General features: G+C 37.9%; 1 non-coding gene and 1 pseudogene across 1 annotated transcript; one reads left to right on the forward strand and one right to left on the reverse strand.

Moving 5' to 3' along the window:
- The first annotated feature begins 1,139 nt into the window (after positions 1-1,139).
- LOC148802574 (small nucleolar RNA R71) lies at positions 1,140-1,245 on the forward strand. The gene has a single exon (XR_016083261.1). It is a non-coding gene; the product is annotated as a small nucleolar RNA R71 (small nucleolar RNA).
- The window catches only part of LOC104590285 (heat shock cognate 70 kDa protein 2-like), a 38,409-nt pseudogene continuing 13,882 nt past the window's right edge, over positions 1,162-25,688 (reverse strand).

A 25,688-nucleotide genomic window follows, 5' to 3' on the forward strand; every position in this document is an offset into this window, starting at 1 on the left:
GGACTGATAGGAAGTTGTGCTCACGTGCCATCCTGCTACTTCTTGCGAAGGATTAGGTTCTTGGAGAGAACACTACTGATTCTGCTCCACCCTACACTGCCCCATCTTCAGTGGGAGCAGGCTTTGGATCCTTCCTTGGGCGTGAACACCTTCGTTGGGAGATATTATTTCTCCGTATCAGGTATAATCCTCTCCTACTATTTTTGTTCAGATCCGGATCAGTTTATGGTTCAAGATTGATTCTTGAAAATATGATTTTCTAAATAGGGAATGCGATTCCCAGTTGAAGGGAGATAATTTTTTTTTTTTTTTGAAATTCGCCCACCTTATTCTGCAAGATTTGGGTGTTCATACGATGGATCTCTCATCCCTTCATTGTTTTCAGCCTTTGCTTTCTTGTCTAGTTCCGGCAGCTCCTTACCACTTCTTAAAGTGATAGCCTGCACTTGTTCTCATGGATTCACTTCTGTATTGCTCGGTAGAGTACCCGGTATTCTAGCTGAAATCATTTGCGCCAACTGCCCAACCTGCTTTTCTAAGTTCTTTATTGAAGCCTCTTGGTTCTAAAATCTGGTTTCAGCACTAGCTATGAACTTGGTCATCATCTCCTCTAGGTTAGATTTCTTTTCTGGCTGATGGAAAGTTTGGGGAAAGGGCTTCGGTCCATGCTGATTTGGCCATGACTGATTCAGGTAGCCCCTCCATCCGGGGTTAAAGACATGGTGGTGCTGATTTCCTTGCTGCCTTGGAAAGTTGCTCACAAAGTCAACTTGTTCTGTGGACTGCCTAAACTGATTGCCAACTTGGCATTCAGTGCTGATGTGGCCTCCCCCACACCAGTCACATGTTATGGACTGCACATGCATGGCTGCCATCTGCATCTCATCAATTTTCTTGCTAAGTACACCTATTTGTGCAGATAGAGTTGTGTATGTGTCCACATTGTGAAGGCCATGTTTCTTCCTTACTTGTTTCTCACTGAATGCCATTGGTAATTGTTGGTTGCCATCTCCTCTATGAGTGCATTGGCCACTTCAGGGGTCTTATTGTTGATGGAGCCCCCGGCTGCTGCATCTAGGATGGTCTTGTTGGCTTCGATTAGACCATTGTAGAAGGTTTGCACTTGTAGCCATATAGGAAGTCCATGGTGAGGGACCTTCCTTAAGAGATCCTTATACTGCTCCCATGACTCATATAAAGATTCTCCATCTTGTTGGAAGAAAGTGGGATGTCATTTATCATTTTCGCTGTTTTGGATGGAGGGAAGTACTTGGAGAGGAATCGGCTAGCCATCTCATCCCAAGTGGCTATAGATCCGACTGGTAATGAATTCAGCCAAGCCTTGGCCTTGTCTTTCAATGAAAATGGGAATAACCTCAGCCTAACAGCATCATCACTCACCCAATTATGTTTGAAAGTGTCACAAATCTCCAAGAAATTGGTTATGTGAGAGTTAGGATCTTCATGAGCCATGCCACAAAGCTGAATTGTGTTTTGGATCATCTGAATTATGGCTGGTTTGATCTCAAAATTATTAGCAACAATGGCTGGTCTTATAATGCTTGAGGCAGCCCCGGTAAGGGTTGGTTTGGCATAGTCCATCATAGTCCTTGGTTCGGCCATCTCTTCAATTTCAGCTCTAACTTGTCTAGTAGCTCTTAGGCGGATGTGGAGGGTTCTTTCAATCTCCGGGTCGTAAGGGACTTCCTCCAGTTTAAGTCTGCTTGTCATGAACTGTACAAGTCAAAGCAAGAAAAAGACTAATGTACTCAAATAAAAAATGTAAATAATTAAACAATTAGCAGCCCTAATAGCCGCAATTCACAAGGCAAAAACTAAAATGCTATTTGACAAGAGAAGTCTCAAGAATAAGAGAAATCAGCAAGCTGAAATCTGATAGAAAAGCTTGAAATCGGAGAACTATCCTAGCAACCTTAAGCAGATTGCACACTACTGAAGCAAGAATAGCAGCCTAAGATAGAGACAACCGGCAAGAAGAAGAAGAAAAAATTCTGATTTCAGCAATGAAGATTAATATATACAGATCTGAATATCAGCTTAAGATTTTTCTGTGTGCTTAGATCTAATTTCTGAACTCAGCAGTGATAGTTAATGTATACAGATCTGAACTACACTACATATATCAGAAAATACAGATCTGAATCCTAATACAAATTAGAAACATATCAGATCGATTAAACTAGAAATGGAATCTATAACACCAGAGATAAAAATCAGATTACCTAGAAACATTCGGCAAGAAGAAAGAGATTACCTAAAACAGTAGGTTAGTGTGTGCAAATCTGTAATGTATAGAACTAGAACTACCTCTATTAGTTACACTACTGAATTAAAACAACTATAATTTTTTTTCAGATTACCTAGAAACATTCGGCAAGAAGAAAGAGATTACCTAAAACAGTAGGTTAGTGTGTGCAAATCTGTAATGTATAGAACTAGAACTACCTCTATCAGTTACACTACTAAATTAAAACAACTATAATGCAGCTACACTCTTTTTTTTTATAAAATAAGAGTGTTCAGATCTGAATTCTGATTTCAGCAATGAAAGTTAATATATACAGATCTGAACCACACTCTTTTTTTTATAAAATAAATAGAACTAAAATGCAGCTACACTATTAAGACTAAAACAGCAATCAAGGATAAAGCAAATAAGCAAAATGAAACAAGACTACTTATATCAGCAATGAAAGCTACCATATACAGATCTGAATCCTAATATATAGAGTTTGAAATCAGATTAATAGTGGCTAATAGTTCCTAATATTGCTGCAATAAGTCCCCGGCAACGATGCCAAAAACATGGTGCGTATTTGTTACACTAGCAAGTGCACTAGCCGCACAAGTAATAGAGTGATGAATAGAGTATCATTCCCACAAGGACTTATGTAGCAACTACTAGTAATATATCAGCTTACTCTTATATGATTAGTCAAAATTTAAATCTAATTCAAATTTGAAATTCTAACTACAAAACTATCTCTAAAACATTGGATCAAACACCTTGCAAGCGAATTGAGAAGACAAGCTAATTATGCACAGAATTGACTTAGCAATTAGATCTCTAGGCCATTCAATTAGATTAGGATTCAGCCATGGTTTGGTTAAACCCCAATACAATGAACAGCCTCTCTCAAGTGCATGTTCATTCTATGTATGAGTGATGATTCTTCTATCTCTAGCAAGAATCTAATCCCCATGCATGCATTAAGATCTAAATTTATAGGGCATCATTTCAGATTGAATGATCACCAACCAAATTGTGCAAGTTATCTCTAACCTTGCACTCAATTCGGTTCTTGATTAGCAGATCTGAAAGCTTAGAGTCTTTCTCAAACATTCTAGGATTTCTAAGGAACAATTCAGCCAAACTGAATTAAAGCTACCTGAATTCTTTTTCAAGTAATTCAAATATTACAATTTCATGATTAGAAATTACAGATCTAAGATTACAAAATAGCAATTCGGCTAGCAGTTCTACAATTGAATTTCTAATTAAGAAACATCAAATTTGAATCTAATCTATTCGAATAACCCTAGAGAATTAATTACAAATCTGAAATTACAAGAGACATCATTCAATTACAGCAAGAAAGATTGAAATAATGGAGAAAACATGAAAGCCCTAGCTGAATTCGATTACCACTTGTGCAGAAATCAAGAAAGAAGACAACCTAGATTGATCTCTTCCAATGGCTTCTTCTCCAAATTCGAAATTAGCTTCTTCTTCTCTTAAATAGTCTTGAATCTTCTCCTTTCTTCTCCTCTCTTGTGCCTATCTTTCTCTTCTCCCAAAAAGGAATTCACCCCAAAATGTTTTTCACCCCTTTTCCCTTAGTTCTCTTCTCCTTTTATAGCCTTCTCTTTAGCCCCTTTCTCTCATATAGAAAGTTCTCTTATATAGAAAGTTCTCTCCTCTAGAAAGTTTGGCATCTTTAGCCTCTTGAACCTTTTAGAAGTTGCTGCCCTTAGCTCTCTTGAACTTTCTAGAAGTTGCCGCCCCTAGCCTCTCTTGGCTGCACTTTGGGCTGCTCTTGAACTGCAATTTGGGCTGCTCTTGAGCCGCAATTGGGCCTCCTCCTTGCTGGGCCAATTAAGCTCCCTTGGAAGGCTACGGCTGGGCTCTCTCTTCGGTCTCTCCCAAAGAGTGCTGCATGGACTTTAAGGGTAGAATAGCCCTCCTTTGACCTTTCGGCTGGGCCTTGCTCCCATCTGGGCTGTATCACTATCACTTTGGCCTCCTTTAGCATGGTTTTATGCTTGTTTTCCCTAGACTTGTCCCCTTTGACAATTTACTAAAATCAAACTCAATTGGGGTAAGAATTCACACAAATTAGCATCAAAATCATGCATAAACACTAGAATTTATATGTAAATTGTGCACACATTACTCTACGAAGTGGAAAAGAACTTATAAAAGAAGAAAGAGATGATGAGTATGTGAAAAAGGAAGAAAGCTGAAACCTTGATGCCAAAGAAGGAGATTGTGAGTCATCAATGGAGAAAAAGGGAAGTTCTTCTACTCTTAATTTAAAATCTTACAAACCCCCTCTTCCTTTTCCTTAAGGATTTCTTAAGGCTAAATTGGATAAGCAATTTGCTAAATTTTTAGAGGTGTTTCAAAAGTTGAATTTTAACATTCCTCTTCTTCATGCTATTTCTCAGATGCCAAGTTATGTCAAATTCCTAAAGGAAACAATTTCAAACAAAAAAAAGTTTGAGGAGTTTGAGATGGTAAAACTTAATGAGGAATGCTCGAAAATCCTACAAAATAAATTACCTCCAAAACACAAGGATCTAGGGAACTTCTCTATTCCGTGCACCATTAGCAAAATTAATTTTGATAAGGTTTTATGTGGTCTTGGTGCAAGCATTAATTTGATGCCTTTTTCTGTCTTCAGGAAGCTTAGGTTAAAGGAGCCAACACCTACCATTGTTTCTCTTCAATTGGCTAACAGAAGTATCAAATATTCAAGGGGAGTAGTGGAAGATGTTTTGGTAAAAGTAGATAAATTTATTTTTCTAGTTGACTTCATCGTTTTGTACATAGAAGAAGATTATGATATGCCCCTAATTTTAGGGAGACCTTTCCTTGACACAGGAAGAGCTTTAATTAATGTCCAACAAGGAAAACTTAGCCTTATAATTAATGATGATGAAGTTATTTTTAATGTGTTTAAGGCTATGAAACATTTCAATGATGAAAAAGAAGTCTTAATGATAGATTGCATTGATGATTTGGCAGATAGAAAGTTTCATGCATTTAGGTTAGATGATCCCATAGAAAATTGCATTGCTAACTCTTTTGATGTGAAGGAACAAATTTTAGATGAGAGGCACAAGGAGGTCGTAGGCTATTTGGGAAAAAAGCAAAGAGGACTCGTGACAAAAAGAGAAAAATTTTTGCCTTTGGATATTTCCTCTTCTTCTTCAAAAGCCAAGTCATCAATCGAGAAGCCTTCTACTCTTGAACTTAAACCTCTTCCTTCGCATTTAAAATATGTTTATTTGGGGAATTCGTCTACCTTACATGTGATTATTTCTTCTTACTTGACAGGTTTTGAACAAGAAAAGTTGATAAGGGTGCTTAGGGAATACAAAAAGGCGATTGGATAAAGCATTGGCGAAATTCAAGGAATAAGTTCATCAGTTTGCATGCACAAAATCTTGATGGAAGAAGGATTCAAGCCTATGGTGCAATCCCAAAGGAGGTTAAATCCTAATATGAAAGAGGTAGTAAAGAAAGAGGTGATAAAATGGCTTGATTCAGGTATTATCTTTCCTATCTCTGATTCTTCTTGGGTAAGTCCTGTGCAAGTTGTACCTAAAAAAGGAGGGACCACTGTAGTCGAAAATGAAAATAATGAATTAATCCCAACAGGGACAGTAACAAGTTGGAGGGTATGTATCGACTATAGGAAATTGAATGGTACTACTAGAATAGATCATTTCCTCCTTCCCTTTATTGATCAAACAATTGAAAAACTTGTTGGTCAGGAATTTTATTGTTTTCTTTATGGTTATTCTAGTTATCACCAAATTCCCATTGCTCCTGAAGACCAAGAGAAAACTACCTTTACATGCCCTTATGGAACATTTGCATTTAGGAGAATGCCTTTTGGTTTGTGCAATGCCCCTGCTACTTTTCAAAGATGCATGATGTCTATTTTCGGATTTCATTGATGATTTTATGGAGATATTTATGGATGACTTCTATGTTTTTGGATCTTCATTCGATGCATGATTGCATAATTTGTCTTTGGTGCTTAAAAGATGTGAGGAATCTAACCTTATTCTTAATTGGGAAAAATGTCATTTTATGGTTAGGGAAGGAATTGTTTTAGGCCACAAAGTATCTTCTAAAGGTATTGAAGTGGATAAAGCTAAAATTGAATAAATTGAAAAACTTCCTCCTCCAAAATCATTGAAAGAAGTTAGAGGTTTCTTGGGACATGCAGGTTTTTATAGGAGGTTCATTAAGGACTTTTCTAAAATTGCTAGACCTTTAACTAATTTTTTAGTGAAGGGCGCATCTTTTGTGATTGATAGTGCTTATTTACATGCATTTAATTGTTTAAAAGAGAAATTGATCCAAGCCCCCATAGTTTCGGCCCCCATGTAGAATTTGCCTTTTGAGATCATGTGTGATGCAAGTGATGATACTTTAAGTGTCGTTTTAGGAAAAAGAATAAAAAAGAAATTTCATAACATTTAGACCTTATTTGATGCACAGAAATTATACAACAACTGAAAAGGAACTATTTGTTGTAATATTTTCTATTGCAAAATTTAGACCTTATTTGATATTGTTTAAAGTGATTATTTATACTGACCATTATGCATTGAAATATCTACTTGCTAAAAAAGATGCAAAACGTAGGTTGTTAAGATGGATTTTATTATTGCAAGAATTTGACCTAGAAATCAAAGACAACAAAGGCATCGAAAACATGGTAGCTGATCACTTGTCTAGATTGGACGGGGAGTATGTAGAGAGCATGGATGAACACCCTTTGCATGATGAATTTCCTTATGAGAAATTATGCTTTGTGCATGATGATGAACCGTGGTATGCTGATTTTGCTAATTTTCTTGTAGGTGACGAGTTGCCCCCTAACATTTCTTTTCATCAAAAAAAAAAAAATTATCTGATTTGAGGCACTATCTTTGGGAGGAACCGTATCTATACAAGATTTGTGCAGATGGCATGGTGAGAAGATGCATACCAAAGAAAGAGGTGCGGAGTATACTTAGTTTCTGTCATGACAAAGAAGTAGGGGGACACCATGGACCATCCAAGATGGCGGCAAAGGGTTTACAAAGTGGATTTTGTTGGCCTACCTTATTCAAGGATGCTTATGCCTATGTAAGTTCTTGTGATCGATGCCAACGAACAGGTAATATATCAAGGAAAAATGAGATGCCCCTAAACAATAATGAGTATATACTTGTTGTTATTGATTATTTGAGTAAATGGGTGGAAGCAATTGCATGTCCCACTAATGATGCTAAGGTTGTAATCAAATTCTTGAAAAAAATTATTTTTACTAGATTTGGTACACCGAGGGCTATCATTAGTGATGAAGGTAAACACTTTTACAATAAACAGTTTGATAATTTATTAATTAAATATGGTGTTACCCATAAGATTGCTACCCCTTATCATCCTCAAACTAGTGGACAAGTAGAAATTTTAAATAGGGAATTAAAAGGTACTTTGGAAAAGACTGTGAGCTTATCTAGGAAGGATTGGTCAATGAAATTAGATTATGCGCTTTAGGCTTATAGGACAACTTTCAAAACACTTATTGGGATGTCTTCTTATAGGTAGGTGTTTGGTAAGACTTGTCACCTTCTTGTTGATTTAGAGCATAAAGCATATTGGGCTATGAAACTGTTTAACTTTGATTTGCAAGTTGCGGGTGAACAAAGAAATATATAATTGAATGAACTTGAAGAATGGCGGCACCAAGCTTATGAGAATTCTAGAATTTATAAAAGAAGAACCAAGGCATGGCATGATGCACACATTAAAATGAAAGAGTTCACAGTTGGAGACAAGGTTCTTTATAATTCTAGATTAAAGCTTTTTCCTAGCAAACTAAGGTCAAGATGGTGTGATCCGTACATAGTGGCTATAGTTTTTCCTCATGGTGCAATTGAAGTATTTAATGAAACTAAGGGGACTTTCAAAGTTAATGGGCAAAGATTGAAGCCTTACATTGACGGTGGACATAACTTTTTCTTCAAATCCACCATTCACTTGAAAGATCCATGAAAATGGAAATAGAGTCAAGCTAACGACTATAACTTAGAACTATATTTTTTCATTTATGCACTTTAGGATTTCTAGTTGTTTCATATTTCTTTATTTCCTTTTAAGTTTTGTTTTAATTTGTGCTTTCTTTTGCTACCGCCGTTTTTCTTTTCTTTTGATTGATGAAAGGTAGGTTACAATTTTGGAGTCTAGGGATAGGAAATTTCAACATGTCCCAACATACCCAGGTTTTGACCCCCGCTAAGGATCTCACTGATTGGCATATCAAAGACAGACCAATCCGACACTTAGTGCAGTACCATAATTGGGTATAAGGGTCAGGTGTAATTTTCCAATTTTTCCCATCAATCTCCGAGGTCCAGGGCAATACTAGAAATCTGGTCCAGTTCAAGGGTTCAATTAATCCTACACTGCATGTGCCTTGGGTCTCACCCTGGCGATTGAGACAAGCCACGCCAACAGTTGGCAGCACACCAGTGTCAGCCTTGGCAAGATAAATCTCCCCTGACTTATCCAATGGCTGTGAACGTTTAAAACCAACACAAGTCTCATTAAGTGTCCAGTTTTAGGGTCTTACACAGAAGTATACTACACAACATGAATCAAACATGTACTTCATTTATTAACATTAAATATCAAAAGTACATCAAAACTGATTGAAGCTAAGAGCATACAAAAACTGTCCAATAGCTCCCACTTGCACTTAGGTCCAATCTGGTACAAGCCGGAGTCCCATACTTTCCACGTGTTTCTCAAACACCTTCTGTGTGAGTGGCTTAGTTAATGGGTCTGCCACATTATCCGCTGATGCTACCTTTTGAGTCAGGACGTCCCCTCTACCAACGATCTCCCACAGTACATGGTACTTCCTCTCGATGTGCTTTGATTTTGAGTGGGCAGGAGGCTCCTTAGCCTGAGCGATGGCTCCATTATTGTCACACAACAACGGGATGGGAGATGTGCTGGACGGAACCACTCCTAATTCATGAACGAAATTCTTTATCCACACAACTTCCTTGGTAGCTTCACTTGCGGCAATGTTCTCAGCTTCGGTTGTGGAGTTTGTTGTGGACCCCTGTTTGCTACTTTTCCAACAAACAACACATGATCCTATCGTGAAAACATACCCAGATGTAGACTTTCTATCATATGGATCTGATTGAAAATCGGCATCAGTATACCCCAGAATTTGCAGTGAACTACCATCGAATACCAGACAAAACTCTTTTGTCCTTCGAAGGTATTTAAGTATGTTCTTCACAGTTGTCCAATGCTCCTACCTTGGGTTGGCTTGGAACCTTCTTACAACACTCACCGCCTGAGCAATGTCAAGGCGAGTGCATAGCATGGCATACATGATGCTCCCTACTGCTGAGGCATAGGGAACGTCTTTCATGCCCTCAATCTCCTCATAAGTCTTGGGAGACATCTTCATGGAGAGAGTGACTCCGTGCCTGAAAGGAACATTTCCTTTCTTGGAGTTCTCCATGGTATACCTTTTGACAATTTTGTCAATATAAGCAGCCTGGGATAATCCAATTCTCTGCTTCAATCTATCTCTATAGAGTCGAAGACCTAGTATATAGGAAGCATCTCCAAGATCTTTCATGGAGAACTACTGCGAAAGCCATACCTTGACCGAAGTCAACATTCCTACATCATTCCCAATGTGTAGGATATCGTCCACATATAACACCAAAAAGGTAACCTTATCCCTACTAGACTTCCTGTAAACATAGGGTTCATCCGGATTCTACTCAAAGTCAAACGATTTGACGGCAAAGTCAAAACGGATGTTCCAACTCCTAGAAGCCTGCTTAAGTCCATATATGGATCTATTAATTTTACATACCATGTGTTCCTGACCAGCAGCAATGAAGCCTTGTGGCTGCTGCATGTAGATATTTTCACTAAGATCTCCATTCAGGAACGCGGTTTTGACATTCATCTGCTAAATCTCATAGTCATGGTATGCTGCTAAAGCTAGCAGGATCCTAATGGATTTAAGCATGGCCACGGGCGAAAAGGTTTCCTCATAGTCGATATCTTCTTTCTGAGTATACCCTTTTGCCACCAAATGAGCTTTTTAGGTCTCAATCCTGCCATCGGGGCCCTTTTTCCTCTTATAAATCCATTTGCAACCAATTGTTTTTACCCCAGAGGGCGGATCTACTAGAGCCCAGACTCCATTGGCTTCCATCGAGTCCAACTCAGCTCTCATGGCCTCCACCCACTTCTAGGAATCTATGTTCAATATAGCTTCCGTGTAAGTCACGGGATCCTCCTCACTAGTCAAGGCTTCCACTAGGTAACTATCCTGGTCATAACCATAACGGACTGGTGGCCTAGATACCCGGGTGGATCTTCTAGGTTGGTCACTACTTGGAACCTACGGGACATCTCCCACTGATCCTGAGCTCTCCTCATCAAGAACTATTTCCTGACGATGGGTGTCCAAGATATAATCCATCTCTAAGAACATGGCATTTCGACTACAGAACACTTTCTATTCACTTGGGTCATAGAAAAGATAACCCACTGAATCCTTTGGGTAGCCTACAAACAGGAAACGACTGGTCCTGGATTCCAACTTGTCCGCACTCATTCTTTTAACGTGCATAGGACAACCCCAAATCTTCAAGTGTCTGACACTTGGTTTCTTTCTGGTCCATAGTTCGTATGGAGTTTTCGGAACCGATTTGGTTGGAACCTTATTCAGCACGTAAATTACGGTCTCCAACGTATATCCCCAAAAGGATGTGGGCAATTTTGAGCGTGTGAGAAGTGAACGGACCATGTCAACCTATTCCTCCTCTCCGAAACACCGTTAAGCTGGGGTGTTGCAGGAGGAGCCAACTGTGAGATAATCCCATTGGCCTTCAAGTAGTCCCTGAATTCATCAGAGAGATACTCGCCACCTCGATCCGATCGAAGGGCCTTAATTTCTCTCCCTAATTGTTTCTCGACCTCTTGTCTGAACTCTTTGAACTTTTCAAAGGATTCAGATTTATGTCTCATTAGGTACACGTAACCATATCGTGAAAAATCATCTATAAAGGTGATGAAATACATGTGTTGATTGCGTGTCCTAACACTGAGGGGACCACATACATCACTATGTATAAGGTCAAGTGTGTCTGTACATCTTTCAGGCTTACCGTTAAATGGCCGCTTTGTCATCTTGCCTCTAAGGCAAGGCTCACAAGTGGGAAGGTCTTATACGGTTAGAAAACCCAAAGGACCATCCTTTACCAATCTTGTGATTCGGTCAATACCGATGTGGCCAAGTCGGTAATGCCACAGGCACGTGGGACTTACCATGTCACGAGTCCTTTTCTTGGGGATTTCGACCGACGTAGTTTCGATTAGATTAGTTTCTAGATAAGGATGTAGAACATAGAGACCGTTCTCTAGTTCCCCGCATGCGATGAATTTGTTGTTCCTTTTGATAGTAATCATATTACTAAAAGAGACAGTATATCCACCCACACATAGTTTAAAAACAAAAATCAAATTTCTTCTTAGATTTTGTACATAAAGACAATCTTTCAGTACAAGAATCCCTTCTCTAAAATTTAATTCTACGGTTCCTATCGCCGTAGCTGCAACAGTTGTAGAAGTCCCCAAGTATAGTGTCACTTCTCCTTCACTCAGCCTTCTGCTTACTTTGAACCCCTGCAAGGAGTTACACGCATGAGTTGAAGCCCCGGAGTCAACACACCAGGACACAGAAGTTACTAACAAATTAATTTCCATGACACAAGTTTCGAAAGTACCTTTCTTAGATTCCAAGTAGGCGGGACAATTCCTCTTCCAGTGGCTGGCCTGCTTGCAGAAGTGACAGGCGTCGGATGCCTTGTCTTTCTTTTGTTTCTTAGATTTGGTGGTTTTCTTCTGAGGCTTTCTCTTTGCCTTCCTCTTCTTGCCTGATTTGCCAGCTTCAACAAGCATGGCTATCGGCTCATCCTTCCTTATTAATTCCTCAGCTCTTTGCAACATATTGTTGAGCTCTTGGACGCTAACATTCAGCTTGTTCATATTATAATTCATAATGAATGGGTTAAAGGATGGAGGCAGAGAGTTGAGAATAGCATCGATCTGTGTGACCAGATCTAGCTTGGAACCAAGGGCCTCCAGCTCGTTTATGTAGCCCATCATCCGAAGACAATGGTCATGCACTTGCTGCCCCTTAGTCATTTGTGCGGTCATGAACTGTTTCAAGACCTTTTGTCGAGTAGAACGATTATGCTCTTCGTATATAGTCTTCAGACTATCCAATATGTCTTTGGCAAGTTTAATCTGATCAAATTGCCTCTGTATCGGATTGTCCAAGGAGGCTATGATATAGTAGTGGGATAGGGAGTTTTTATCCTCCCATTCTTGTAATTCTCTCCTTCGGGCCTCAGAAGCCCCGTCCCCCAGACGATCCGGAGCAGGATTTTTAGCCACCTTATCTAGTCTTTCTGAAGCTAGTACCAGCATAAGGTTTTTGTACCAGTCGGCATAATTGGGTCCCTTAAACTTGTTGTCGTCAAGCAACTTAGCAAATTGTCCATTTTCCATTTTCTGGTAAAACAACAAAACGTTAGTCCACAACCTTTAGTTTGATTCATGTTACCTACATAGATATGGCTTTTAATCTATGTTCCATTTCCATTTGTTCATCTCTGAGATTTCCCTCCTATCTCAGTGATGGAGACGGCGAGATGTCTCTGAAAATGTGGGAAATCACATAGGGTGCATGGAGCCAACTGTTTCAGCTGCATAACCCTACCACCTTTCTGCGATGGATCACATCCACTCATCGTATGAGTTTCCCTTTTTGGCCTCTATCAGACAAGGTTCAGAGCCATTTTCAGGTAAACCTTTCTGTCCAGTGAGTGCTCACCCATCATATTCAGGTTACGCCAAGGTACCGGAGAGAATTCCCATTTTTTTGTGAAGCCCTCCCACATCGGTCTATGACGCCCCTATCATCTTATGAAACACTCTGATAGACCCAACAGCAAATGGATAGCCCAATTTTATGGTGCATTTCCTCATTACTGAAGGACCCATTATCGTGCTAATGATGGAAGGCCTTTAGAGAGTCCATCATATGGATCTCCCTATCACATGCACTCATATTACTAGAGGGAACAAAATTATGCCCTAGTTCTAATTTAGGTCAAACCAAAGTGGCTCCCACTGACTTTCATAAAGTCAGATTTCTGGTGGGCCTAAATCGGTTAGGGTTTCCGCACGCTTCTCGTTTTAGGGTTGTGGGGCCCACCAAGCAAGGAGGGGAAATCCAATGACCTTATGGGACACCATGGCAATGATGTGCATTCAGCCATGGTGTGTGCAAGAGCCATTAACAAGTCATCATGGGCCAAGTGCTTATGGCCCAAGGTCGCAGCACATCAAACATCACACATCACATGATATGGAAGAATTGATCCAATCAACCACTAGCTGTAAAGCCCATTAATCAGCCCAACAAAACACAATATTAATAATTAATATCATCTAGGTGTATGGGCTGAATAGCAGTTGGCAATTCGACCCATATAGCTTTTCTCACAAAATGGGCTTTTGCATTTTTAACCTTTTAAAACTGGGCTTTATAGGTTGGGCCGAATTAATCCTTGCAATTGAACATCAGATTTGGGCCTGGTAGTGTGGGAAAACTGGACTGAAAACAGTCCCCTTTCGAACCCTAGATTCGGTCCAAACAGATTTGGTCCAATCTGGTCCGAGATGGTCCGAAATTGATTTTCAATTCAAGAATTAATTAAGGAAAGATCTGAAATTAATGTTTCTGATTTTTAGACAATCATAAATCAGATATGGATTGTTCGCACCACCTACAAAACATAGGTTAGTCACAAGGGTTGCAGTTTCATAAACTGCAAAAACGCAGAATGCGATCCCTCCATCTACAAATCTCCAGTGCCGCCGTCTTCTTCAATCAAGAAAATAAAATAAAATAGAAATCCTATTTCTATTAATTAATTACATCCTTGATTGAATCCTATACATTCATTCTAGAAAAATAAAATAAAAATAATTATTTTACAAACCGAATTGAATAGAAATTACAAAAGGAATGCGCAGACAATCTGCGCCAACTCTACACTTCGATCTCTAGGTACGAACAATCCATTAAATCAAGAAATAAATCAAGAACCATTCTAAATAAATTTCATATTTAAATAAAATTAATTTCAGATCAATCACCCTCAACAAGAAACCGTTTCTTGAAATGAAACAGCAAACTGTGCAACACCCGGATAGAACAGCTTCTACCGAATTGCACAGGTTTAGATCTGAATTCTTGGTTCAAGATTCGAACCTGTGGCTCTGATACCACTGAAAGGGATGGTAGAATCCATCCTATGGACGCTGAAACAGTTGCGGAATAGGTGGGCGAATTTCAAAAATTTTCTACCTGCCTCTCAACTGGGAATCACATTCCCTAAATTTAGAATCAAGATTTAAGGATCCTACTTAAACCAGAACTGAACCATATCTGAACAAAAAGTGAAGGGAGTAATTATACCTGATCCAGAGAAAAAATTTCTCCCAAAGTTGGTGTTCACGCTCAAAGAAGGAACCAAGATTTGCTCCTGCTGAAGATGACATAGCAACTGTGGAACAGAACCAGAAGGGTGCGTCCTACACACTGAATCCTTCACAAGAATCATTTGGATGACAATGAGCACCAAACCGAATCAGCCTTTCAACAAAGACTGATATCAAGAACGTTTCTTGATCTTTCTCTGACAGAGAAAACGAACTGTGACAGATGGATGGCGGCTGCAGCAGGAGGAAACTAGAGAAATAGATGGTGAACTGCTTTTCTTTTCTCTAAGGTTTCTGAGATCCTATCTCACAAAATTGCAGAGTGTGTGTACTGTCTCCCCAGGGTTCGAATTCTTGTAATTCGAATAGGGTTTCCTCCAGTTGCTTAATGATTAATAAAGGATTTTCTGATCATATCAGGAGTTGCCCCTTATCCAAATCTGTATTTGGATTAGGACTCTTCTTAATCCTATTTGCATATTAGATAAGCTTTTGGGCTCATCCTAATCTCAGATCCGCCCCTTAATAATGACTGATCAAATCAGCCCAGTTCGAAATGGGCTTTAGGCCCAATAAGGTTATGTGCTGAAAAGTCTTCCAAACTACTGCCCAATTGGGTTTCTTTGTATGGCGTGGGACCCAAACATGGATCTACACACCAGCCACATGGGTTCGGCCCAGCCTCTGTTACAAGGCCTGGCCAAATTCACTGGAGAGCCCAGTAAACCCCCTGAGCCCATCATATGGACCCTATGGACCCAACACTTACACTAAGTGGTCCCTAGGCCAAGCCATCTTATAAAAACCCAGGGACTGTGGGCAGGAGCAAGATTAGCCCATCAGGTGTTATCCCAAAAGGCCTGGCACTTAACCTCTCAACCCATAATGATCAAGCACTGCCCGACAAGAAAGGACCTCTCCCTCGGTTGCAAGGAACAGTGCTGCACTCTCTACTTACATGGATCCCGGGAATTAAAACCATTTGCAAACATTTTGAAACCATACTTAAATATATATCATATATATAAATTTTGCAAAACAAAATTCCAACGATTGAAATCAACTGCCGGCAGTTTGGTTTCCATCAGAGAGAGTGCATCCCCGATCATTACCTTTGTCCGACAAAGGGGCTGATTCCATCACTATGATCACCCACTCAGATGAATTCTCAAACTGTCCCAACATACCCAGGTTTTGACCCCCGCCAAGGATCTCACTAATTGGGATATCAAAGACAGCCCAATCCGACACCTAGTGCAGTACCATAATCGGGTCTAGGGGTCAAGTGTAACTTTCTAGTTTTGCCCATCAATCTCCAAGGTCCAGGGCAATACTGGAAATCTGGTCCAGTTCAAGGGTTCAATTAATCTTACACTACATGTGCCTTGGGTCTCACCCTGGCGGCTGAGACAAGCCACCCCAACAATTGGCAGCACACCAATGTCAGCGTTGGCAGGATAAATCTCCCTAGACTTATCCAATGGTTGTGAACGTTTAAAACCAACACAAGTCTCATTAAGTGTCTAGTTTTAGGGTCTTACACAGAAGTATACCACACAACATGAATCAAACATGTACTTCATTTATTTACATTAAATATCAAAAGTACATCAAAACTGATTGAAACTAAGAGCATACAAAAACTGTCCAACACTTTGTGCTCGTTAATTTGCTTAACATTGAGGACAATGTTAAATTTAAGTTTGGGGGGGAGGAGATTGCAGTTTTTTTGAAAATTTTTTTGAACCCGAGAGCATGGTATGATTGCACCAAATTTTTTCTGAAATATGCTTTAGCTTAAGTTTGTGATTTCTGAATTTTTTTGATGACTAAAAGCCTATGATAAATTATTGATTGAAGTCGAATATGACTTAGAAAAGGAAGATAAATGCTAATCTTGAGGATTGATTGATTCTTGAGCACATTATGCCATGATCTTGTGAATTGTGTACAACTTGGTGAATGATTTTGTGAGTTATATGGAACATTATGATCATTATGTGATATTCTAGAACTTGTTTGATTAGCCTTTGAGGTGAAATCCTAAACAACATATTACTTTAGAGATGATTCAGGTCATCTTTGGATCGTTTGAGCCTTTTAAAGCCAACATTGATATATTTCAATCCTTAGTTACCATTTTGAGCATTTTCAAAAGAATAGCATATGCAAAGCATATGACTAGCCACCATTCGAATTTTTTTTTAACACTCATTGTACTTAACTTGTCAAACCCAAAAAACCATGATCTACCCTTCAAGAGAGCTTAATTTTGCACAATGATGTTGATGAATGAAAGAAGGGAAGATGAAAAAAAAAGTGTTGAGAAAGAAGGAAAAGAGGCTTCAAAAATATATCATGAGCCTAAAATTATGTGCTGAAAAGTTTATTCACTACCCAAGAAGATCAAAAGAAATAAGTTTAGGAGTTGTGATACATGTGGAAAGAAAAATAAAGAATATAGGGATATCTGGAGAGTACATTTATATGTGCATATCCTTCTATGCTCTCTTGCTTTGTAATTCTTTATCCTTTCTTTATTAGCCCCTACCTAGGCCTCACATTACAACCTTAATAAAGACCTATTGATCTAAAGCTTTACGATTGTCTACATTAGTGGAGAAGGGCTATGAAGAACAAGCCTATGAAATATCCAAAAATTTCAAAGATCTATTGGTTTGCATAATTTGAGCTAAGAAGCATGCATGACACTCGAAAATTGGAAAAACACACACACACACTTCAATTTTCATGATGAGATTTTGTTAGCATAAGATTCATGATAATTCTTGGATGGTATTTTGAATGCTTTCTAAGTTATATACCTTATACAATCTTTGAGGCATATATTTTGGAAAATCAAGATAAGTAAAGCATGGTCAATTTATGAGCTTAAGTATGATTTTATTCATATTTTGATCGATGACAATCAAAAGCTAAGTTTGGGGGTATTTGATAAGCCTATATTTGTACATATTTTCATACATCTAACTCGATGATTTTGGTAATAATGTTTTTGGAATTAGCATGGTATTGCACTACTTATGATGAAATTGTCTTGCAAGGTAATTTGGAGCTTAATTGTGAAAGTTTAAGGAGGAGTTTGATTCAATTGATCAAGATAATCATAGAGTAAAGACCATGTAGCAATGGTGCTCCATGATGTAGCCATGAAGGAGAGAATCCATTGAAATCGGATTTGATATGTATGCACAAAAATTGGGAAATTTCCTATTTTGATATAGTTCCCTTATTTTGGGCATAACGTTCTGCCTATAATTCTGATTGAGGTGATTCAAATGGATAGTTAAAGCTAAGAGATAGAGCTACAAATCTTTTGGGTCTTGCAGTTGGCAGTGCAGAAAAGATAGGAATTCAACTAAGATAAAGACTAAGAGACCTAATTTGTGTTGAATTAGGAATCTGTATTGAGAAGCAATTGATGAGAGACTGCACTATAAAAAGGACCATAGACTCAAGGCAAAGGGACATATCCTTAGAGAGAATTTGGCAAAGAAGAAAAGATGAAGCAGTCTCAACACGCTAGAGAAGAAGAGAGGAAGCAGTTTTAGCATACTAGAGAAGGAGAGGAAGAATCCGAATCCAAGAGGGAGGAAGACTTAGTTTCTGCACTTGTCTTCGACCTCCAAAGGCTAAAGTTTTATTGTTATTCTATTCATTCTTTGATGTGTTTTTGCTGTATTTCTCCTTTAATTTTCTTGAGTATGTTGAATTTAATGATGTCGAGATAAATTTTCGTAGCTAGGGTTAAGATGGATTTTGATCTTAAGATTATATAGTTATTTATTTAATTCAATTCAAGACCTTTATTATTTGCATGATGAATTTTTATCACTATGCTTAATGCTTTAAAAGAATTGGCTAATCTTTTAATGATTTGATGATTCATGCATGACTAACCAAAGGATTGTTATGAATTAGATCCTTAGGCAATAAAAATCGCATGATAGACTATGATATCAAAAGATGATTAGCTCATGTGTGAGAATCAAAGAAGCTTAGTGAGTCAAATCCCCTTCTACAATTAGAGGTTTCCAAAGAACTTAATGCTTATTTTTCCTTTTGACAACCACTTAGAAATTTGATGGTAGAATTGGATTAATAAAGGATTAATATAACTTGAGAAAGCTTATTAATTAATTTAGAGAAATCCACTATCACATGCAAATAACTTTAATATACCTTAGGGTAATTTCAGTCTTGAGTTGGATTAAATAGGTAATTATATAACCTTGATTTAATGAAATTTAAACTCTAGCTGCATTCATCCATTAATTTAGTTTTTATTAAGTTCTTGGATTTGCATTAATTCTTTTAGTTTTTACTCATTCGATTGATTCACGAGTTCAACTTAGGTTAGTTTAAAATTGATTTGGTACTATGATCTAGTCTTTGTGGGATCGACACTTTTCTCATCATTATACGCACATTTAACTAAGGTACATTTGCTTGAATTAACTATGCATAAATTACACAACATTTCTCTGTCTCCATACCTGATTAATTTTCTTTGGTAACCGCAGTGGATCAGCTCCTTTATCTCATCCTTTAGGTTGCGGCAACTTTTTGTGGCATGCCTGATATCCCTATGAAAGTGACAATACCGGTTCAAGTTATGATTTGTGGGATCTCCTCTCAGCCTGGACGGCCATTTAACATAGTCGATGTCCTTGATCGACATTATAATTTCACCCCGTCTTGCATTCAGGGCAGTGTAGCTTGTTCTCTGGACTAGAGGGGTTCTAGATCGCCGACCTGATCCAAAACACCGAGGTGGTGACCGACTCTTTCTTGGTGACTTGCTTCGCTTGCTACGTGGTGACCTGCTTCTCTTCGGTGATTTGCTCTTTCACCGTTGTTGCTTGCTGCTACTTGCTTCTTCTTCAATTCTCTTCCTTTTCCTGGCCTGGTGCAGCTCTAATCGGGACTCGAGCGCCTCTTCTACCTTGGTAAACTTATCAGCTTCCTCGAGGCATGCCTCCAAAGTACTAGGTGGGTTCAACTCAAGGTGCCAACGAAAATCAGGGTGAAATACTCCTCTTTGAGCCATAGTGAGCTGCACGACTGGGTCAAGATTTGGTACTTGTAGTCTTTCCAAATTAAATATTTTTATGTAGTCTCGTAAGGACTCGTTCTCCCTCTAGACCATGTTTAGAAGGCTTGTCATGAACTTCAGGCACTTTTTACTTATGGCAAAGTGTGTTGTAAAGAGATTGACAAACTGCTTCCAACTCTTGATCAAGCCTAGGGGTAGACCTCGATACCACAATCTTGCATTTTGTCTAAAGGTCGTTGAGAAGACCATGTGGAGACAAGCTTCATCTACTTCTGCGAGCAGCATCAAGGACTGAAAACTATCAACGTGATCATTGGGGTCTGGATTCCCATCGTAAGTCTCCAGTACGGGTGTCTTGAAGTTCTTCAGTCATGGGGCTGAGAGGATTTCAGGTGCTAGAGGGGAAGGCCAACTCAATGGAGTGGAGGTCGGTTGTGCTGGTACCGAGCTCACTTCTTCCCTTCTTTTATCAACTTCGGCCATTGGGGTGGCACTGCCCTTACTTGAGGTGCGGTGTGCACATTGGTGGCATCGTTTCTTCGTCACCTTGTTAGTGTTGTTCACCTCGGTGTTGGCCGAAGTCTCGACCTTAGTGTTCTCCCAATCTCTAACATTGTCACAGATAGGTGGAAGATCCTGATTTCTGATGTTTTCCCGAGCAAGGGCTGGATTCTGGTTACCGAGGTGATAGGAAGAATCCCGGGCGGGATCCTCTCCCCTCACCTCGGGCTACTTATTGCTAGGTTGCCTATTGTCTTGTTGATTGTGTTGGTGGTGTTGTTGGTCATGCTGCTCATGACGGCATTGTTCGTTCCCTGCTCATTGCTACTGATCACTCTGGCAGCTACGCTGTGGTAGGTTGTTTCGCTAATTGACAAGCTGTCTGGGTGGTGGTGGACAGCGGCTTGGTGTTGGGTCCTGAGGTGGTACTTCGTTTCAAGGTGGAAATTGAAATCTATTCTGATTCTAGTTCTACTGAGGAAGAGGCGGAAATTGGAACTGCCTTACTTCTGCTTATGCATGATTCGGGCGCTCTGCATGAGCTCATGGAACTGCCATACTTCTATCTTGGCGGGAACCATGGAGGGCTCTACTACCAGGAGAGCGGCACTCACATGAGGCAGGGGTGCGTTAACTTGTTGGACTAGGAATGCAGGGTTCTATAGTGCTGACACTCCTAGAAGAGTGAGGGGCACTATGACCTGCCCAATAGTCACAGAGGGGCCCTCTGGGTTGAGTGCTAGCTGCTCTTGCCCCCCGGTGACAGGCATCTAGACTTTCTTGTTGGTGATCTGGATGCTCATAGCTAAGTGGTAGGAACTTAGCTTTTATGTAGTGGTTCCTATAGATGGAATCAATTGATTGTGTGCGATCTGGATGCTCTTAGTTGGAGGGTAGCTTGGACGTCGATCTGCTTTGCTGGCCGATTGAACTGCAAAAGAAGAAGGCTAAGAGCACCTAGGGTGGCTTACCTGGTGTGGGTGCTCTGATGCTTAAGTTAGTGCTCTGGTGTGCGAGTTGAAAGCTTGTGTGCTAGTAGGCTAGTGAGCAATAGATCACGCATACCTTAAGACGGGGTTGGTGTCCTTATATAGATGAGTTGTTGTAGGTCTCACAAAACACCTCCAAGATCTTCGGTTCGCACTACCAGGAATCCGTTACGCACCAGGAGGAGGACTTCATGCTAGCTAATAAATCTTATCGAGATCATTCGATCCGGGCGAGATGAGGATAAGGTTGTCAAATGTGCAACGTGATCTCGGAGAGGTCAGAGACAATTAGCTTGGTTCTAGAAGTTGGCTTCGTGTCACCTTGACAGGTTGGGCATTGTGAGCTGCTCGGACCTTGGTCTTGGCCGAGGTGCCCGAGGTACCCAAACTGACCTAGCTTGCTGAGGTAGCAGGAAGTGTTGAGTCATCGTCCCGTCAGCAAGTCACTTCCACATGTTCAGGTGGTGATAGTTCGGGCCAAACTACCCCTCATTAGTCCCCATAGTCAATAAATTTTGATCAATCCACAAAATTGGTAAGCTAAACTAAAATTCAATAGAAAAAATATTTAAATTTCCATAAGTGGAAAAAAAGGAAAATCACTACCTACACGGTACCTACTAACCATTAATTTCTTGATTAGCATATTATAGTCAATCTGTCCTGGGAATAGAATAGAAAGGGTGAAGAAATGAGCAAGTTCCTTATGTGCCCATATGTTACAAATAATGTCAGAGAAGATCAAGACATATTGGATTATAAACTAAAGTCTAGGTATGAGAATTCCTTCAGCCTTCAATTATTCCATTTCATTCAGCCTTCGGCCTTCAATGTAGCAGACATCGTCTTAACCCTATAAATCAGAACTGGAAACCATTAGAGGATCACCCTTTATAGTTACCTAATAGAAGTCAAACTCACTCCATTATGCATCGAACTTAAGAATGTTACTTTTTCCTCACAGAGGCTTTCAAAGTTGAAAGGCCTCAATTAGAATTTGCCGTTTTGAATATTGCTTCCATTTAGAATATAGCTGAAAGACTTTCTGCTAGTTGATCAGCTTCAATTGATTGGTCGACTCCTTGAATCCTTAAAACATATAGAGAAGCCGAGTTGAAACAATCACTTATTCCTCTTATCCTCCTATCTACTTTCTATCTCTCCTTCCCCCACTCACCTTCTTTAACCTTTTTTGATTAACAGATACTATCCCACAGTTTTCCACTCTATCTATGCAAATCAACTGAAATGAAACTTCTAGACCTTGTCGCTCTATTTCTCCTGTGACATGAGAAGTAAGAAGAAAATCGTTGAAGGAAGATAGGGAGGGTAGCGTTATTGAGAAGATAGAGAGGTTGTGGAAGAGGTAGGAAAGAGAATACCAGAGTAAGAGAAAGACGTAGGGGAGAGAGAGCTCTCTCGTTCTGTGTTCTTTTCCTCCCTCGAGACCTTGTGGTAAATGAAAGAAAAGATGGAGGGTGGGAGATGTCTTGGAAGCCCAAACGTTTCTTGCTTTTGATTGATGTTCATACGAATTATGTGAAATAAAAGAAAAATAAAAATAAAAAAATAGAAAATTAGAATGAGGATTTTGAAAGGGGAGGGCCGTTGACATAGACAAACCAATTTTAATACATACATATATATATAGAGATAGATATATATGGACTAGCAGGGACCCATGCGATGCATGGGAAAATCTGAAAGATTTAATAATTTTATTTATTATTAATTAATACTAAATTAATAATCAAAATCCATTGTTAATTAACTAAAAGTATTCAAAGTTATTGTTAATACCTAAAATTTTAATAATTGTGTTTTCATTTAATGTTGATTTTTAGAAAATAATTATTGTTAGTTTAATTTGACAAAATTTTTTTAATAAATTTAGTTTTATTAATAATTTATAGTAATTTTAATAATAATTATTATTTTTATTATTTTTAAATGAATTTTTGATTGACTTTAAATAAATAAAAATAATTACAAAAACTAACATTTTTATTAGTTTCACTAATAATTAACAATTATATAGGAATGACAACGAAGTGGGTTCAGTGCGGGGCACCCCATCCTTGTCATTGCCCCATAGTACACTCTACCCCATCCTCGCCCCGTCCCCAACATCAAGCAGGTTCAAGGCAAGTTAACCACTCCTCAATGTCGGCCGAGTTCAAGGGCTAGGCACCCCACTCCTCATCAAGGATGGGGAGTCCTCGAATTTTTTTGCCCCGTCCCTAGTATTGGGCAGGTTCAAGTAGAGGTGTAAATTGGGTTGTGTTGGGCCGAGCCTTGGGCCAAGCTAGGCCGTGGACCAGGCCAGCTATGAGAAGTCCATTTTTAAAGAATTTGAAAAAGACGTTTAAATTTTTATTTCATACGACTTATGATGTATATATACAATTAGACTTATTCATGGGTCAGGTAGCCCGATGGCCTAGCCTGGCCTAACCTGTTATTTTTCAAGCTTGGACAAAACTTCAAGCTCAGGCTTTATCAAATAAGCTCAACCTGATACTATTACATATATAAAAAAGTACTTATGTTATATATAATAAATATAATATATATATATATGCTTCTTAAATTATTAATAAATATCAATTTACTAATAGGAAATATAAATTAGTTTATTAATTTATTAAGTTATTATTAAATTAATATAATAATAGTTTATAAATGTATACTGAAAATAAGACATTTTTTGTATAGATCAGGCTTCAGGCTTTATATAATGGTCGGGCCAGGCTCGGGCTCAAACTTGCACATTTTCTGTTGAGAAAGAGGCTTGTATTAATTATAAAACTATGATTTTTTATAAATTAAAGTTTTTATTTAATTCTAGTCTAGTATAAAAAAACATATAACATTTCTATATATTAATACAAAATTTGTTATTTAAATATTATATAATAATATTTACCATATATGCATATAACTTCCAAGCTGGTCTTATTAGGGGTTTTTTAGCTTGGGCCATATCCGCTAAATCCATCATTGGACTTCAAAAGTTTGATACCCAATTAGACTTCAGATCGGATTATCTCTGATAATAATGTGTGGGCATGGTGCATATCCCAACTAGACCTAACTCAGAAGAAAATAGTTGCTTGAGCCTACAAATTTATATATCTAATTGGATTAGGTTAAGTTATAAATGATTTGTTACTTTTATTAATAATTATTAAAATATTGTAATTATTAAATTAATGTATTTATTTAAAATATAGTAATTTTTGGAAATTATCATATTTTTAGAAATATTGCTATTTTCTTGGCTAAAACTAATTAAATGTAATATTTTGGTAATTAAATATAACTTTTTGGTAATTAAATGTAATTTTCTACTATTTATAGCTTAAATTATAATTATTATTAATTACAGTTCAAAAATAATTTTTTCTAATTATATTACTATTGATAATTAAAATACATTATTTTTTAGTATTTGTTGCAATAAAATACAATTAATTTAATTTTTTAATTATTTTTAATATTTAAATTAAGCTTTAGGTTGTTTAGAATTTTTAGATTTTTAATTAATTTTTGGTGTTTTTTCATTATTATTCAGTAATTTTTGTGTATAAGTATTTTTCAATAATTTGAAGTGTTTTCATCATTTAGTTTTGCATATTAGTCATTATAAAATTAATTTGCATTTGGATTCAGTAAAAATAAATTAAATACCATAGTTATTAACAAAATACAACTAATTTTCAATATTTTTCAATAATTTCTAGCTTGGGTTTTTTTTACTAGTTTTTGTTATTTTTTAATAATAATATATTGTTAATTTTCAATATTTTTTAATTATTTTTAGCATTTTAATTATGTTTAGGTGTTTTAGAATTTTTCAAATTTTTAATTAATTGTTTGTATTTCAAAACTATCAATTAATATTTTTTATTAGTGTTTATTAAGGTTTCAACTCATAAGTCGTCTAATAATATTATTAAAACTATCAATTAATATTTTTATATTTAAATTTCTTATTTTTAATAATGTTTATTATGTTGGATTTTTAAGTGGAATTGAAACACATTTTTAATATTTACTATGTTTTGTTAATATTTATTTTTAGTGAAAGTTTAGTGGATTTTTAAACTAATAATTTTTTGATTGTTTAACCTTGACCTATCTATATATTTGATTTATATCATGGTTTTCGAAACTGGATCAGACTAGAAAAACTGGGAACCAGTCAGGTGACTGGTTCCATTTTACCCCAGAACTGCTATTTTGTCAAAAAACA

This window comes from Nelumbo nucifera, chromosome 2 (assembly GCF_055504915.1).
Source record: "Nelumbo nucifera cultivar China Antique chromosome 2, China Antique-T2T, whole genome shotgun sequence".
In the NCBI taxonomy this organism is placed as follows: domain Eukaryota; kingdom Viridiplantae; phylum Streptophyta; class Magnoliopsida; order Proteales; family Nelumbonaceae; genus Nelumbo; species Nelumbo nucifera.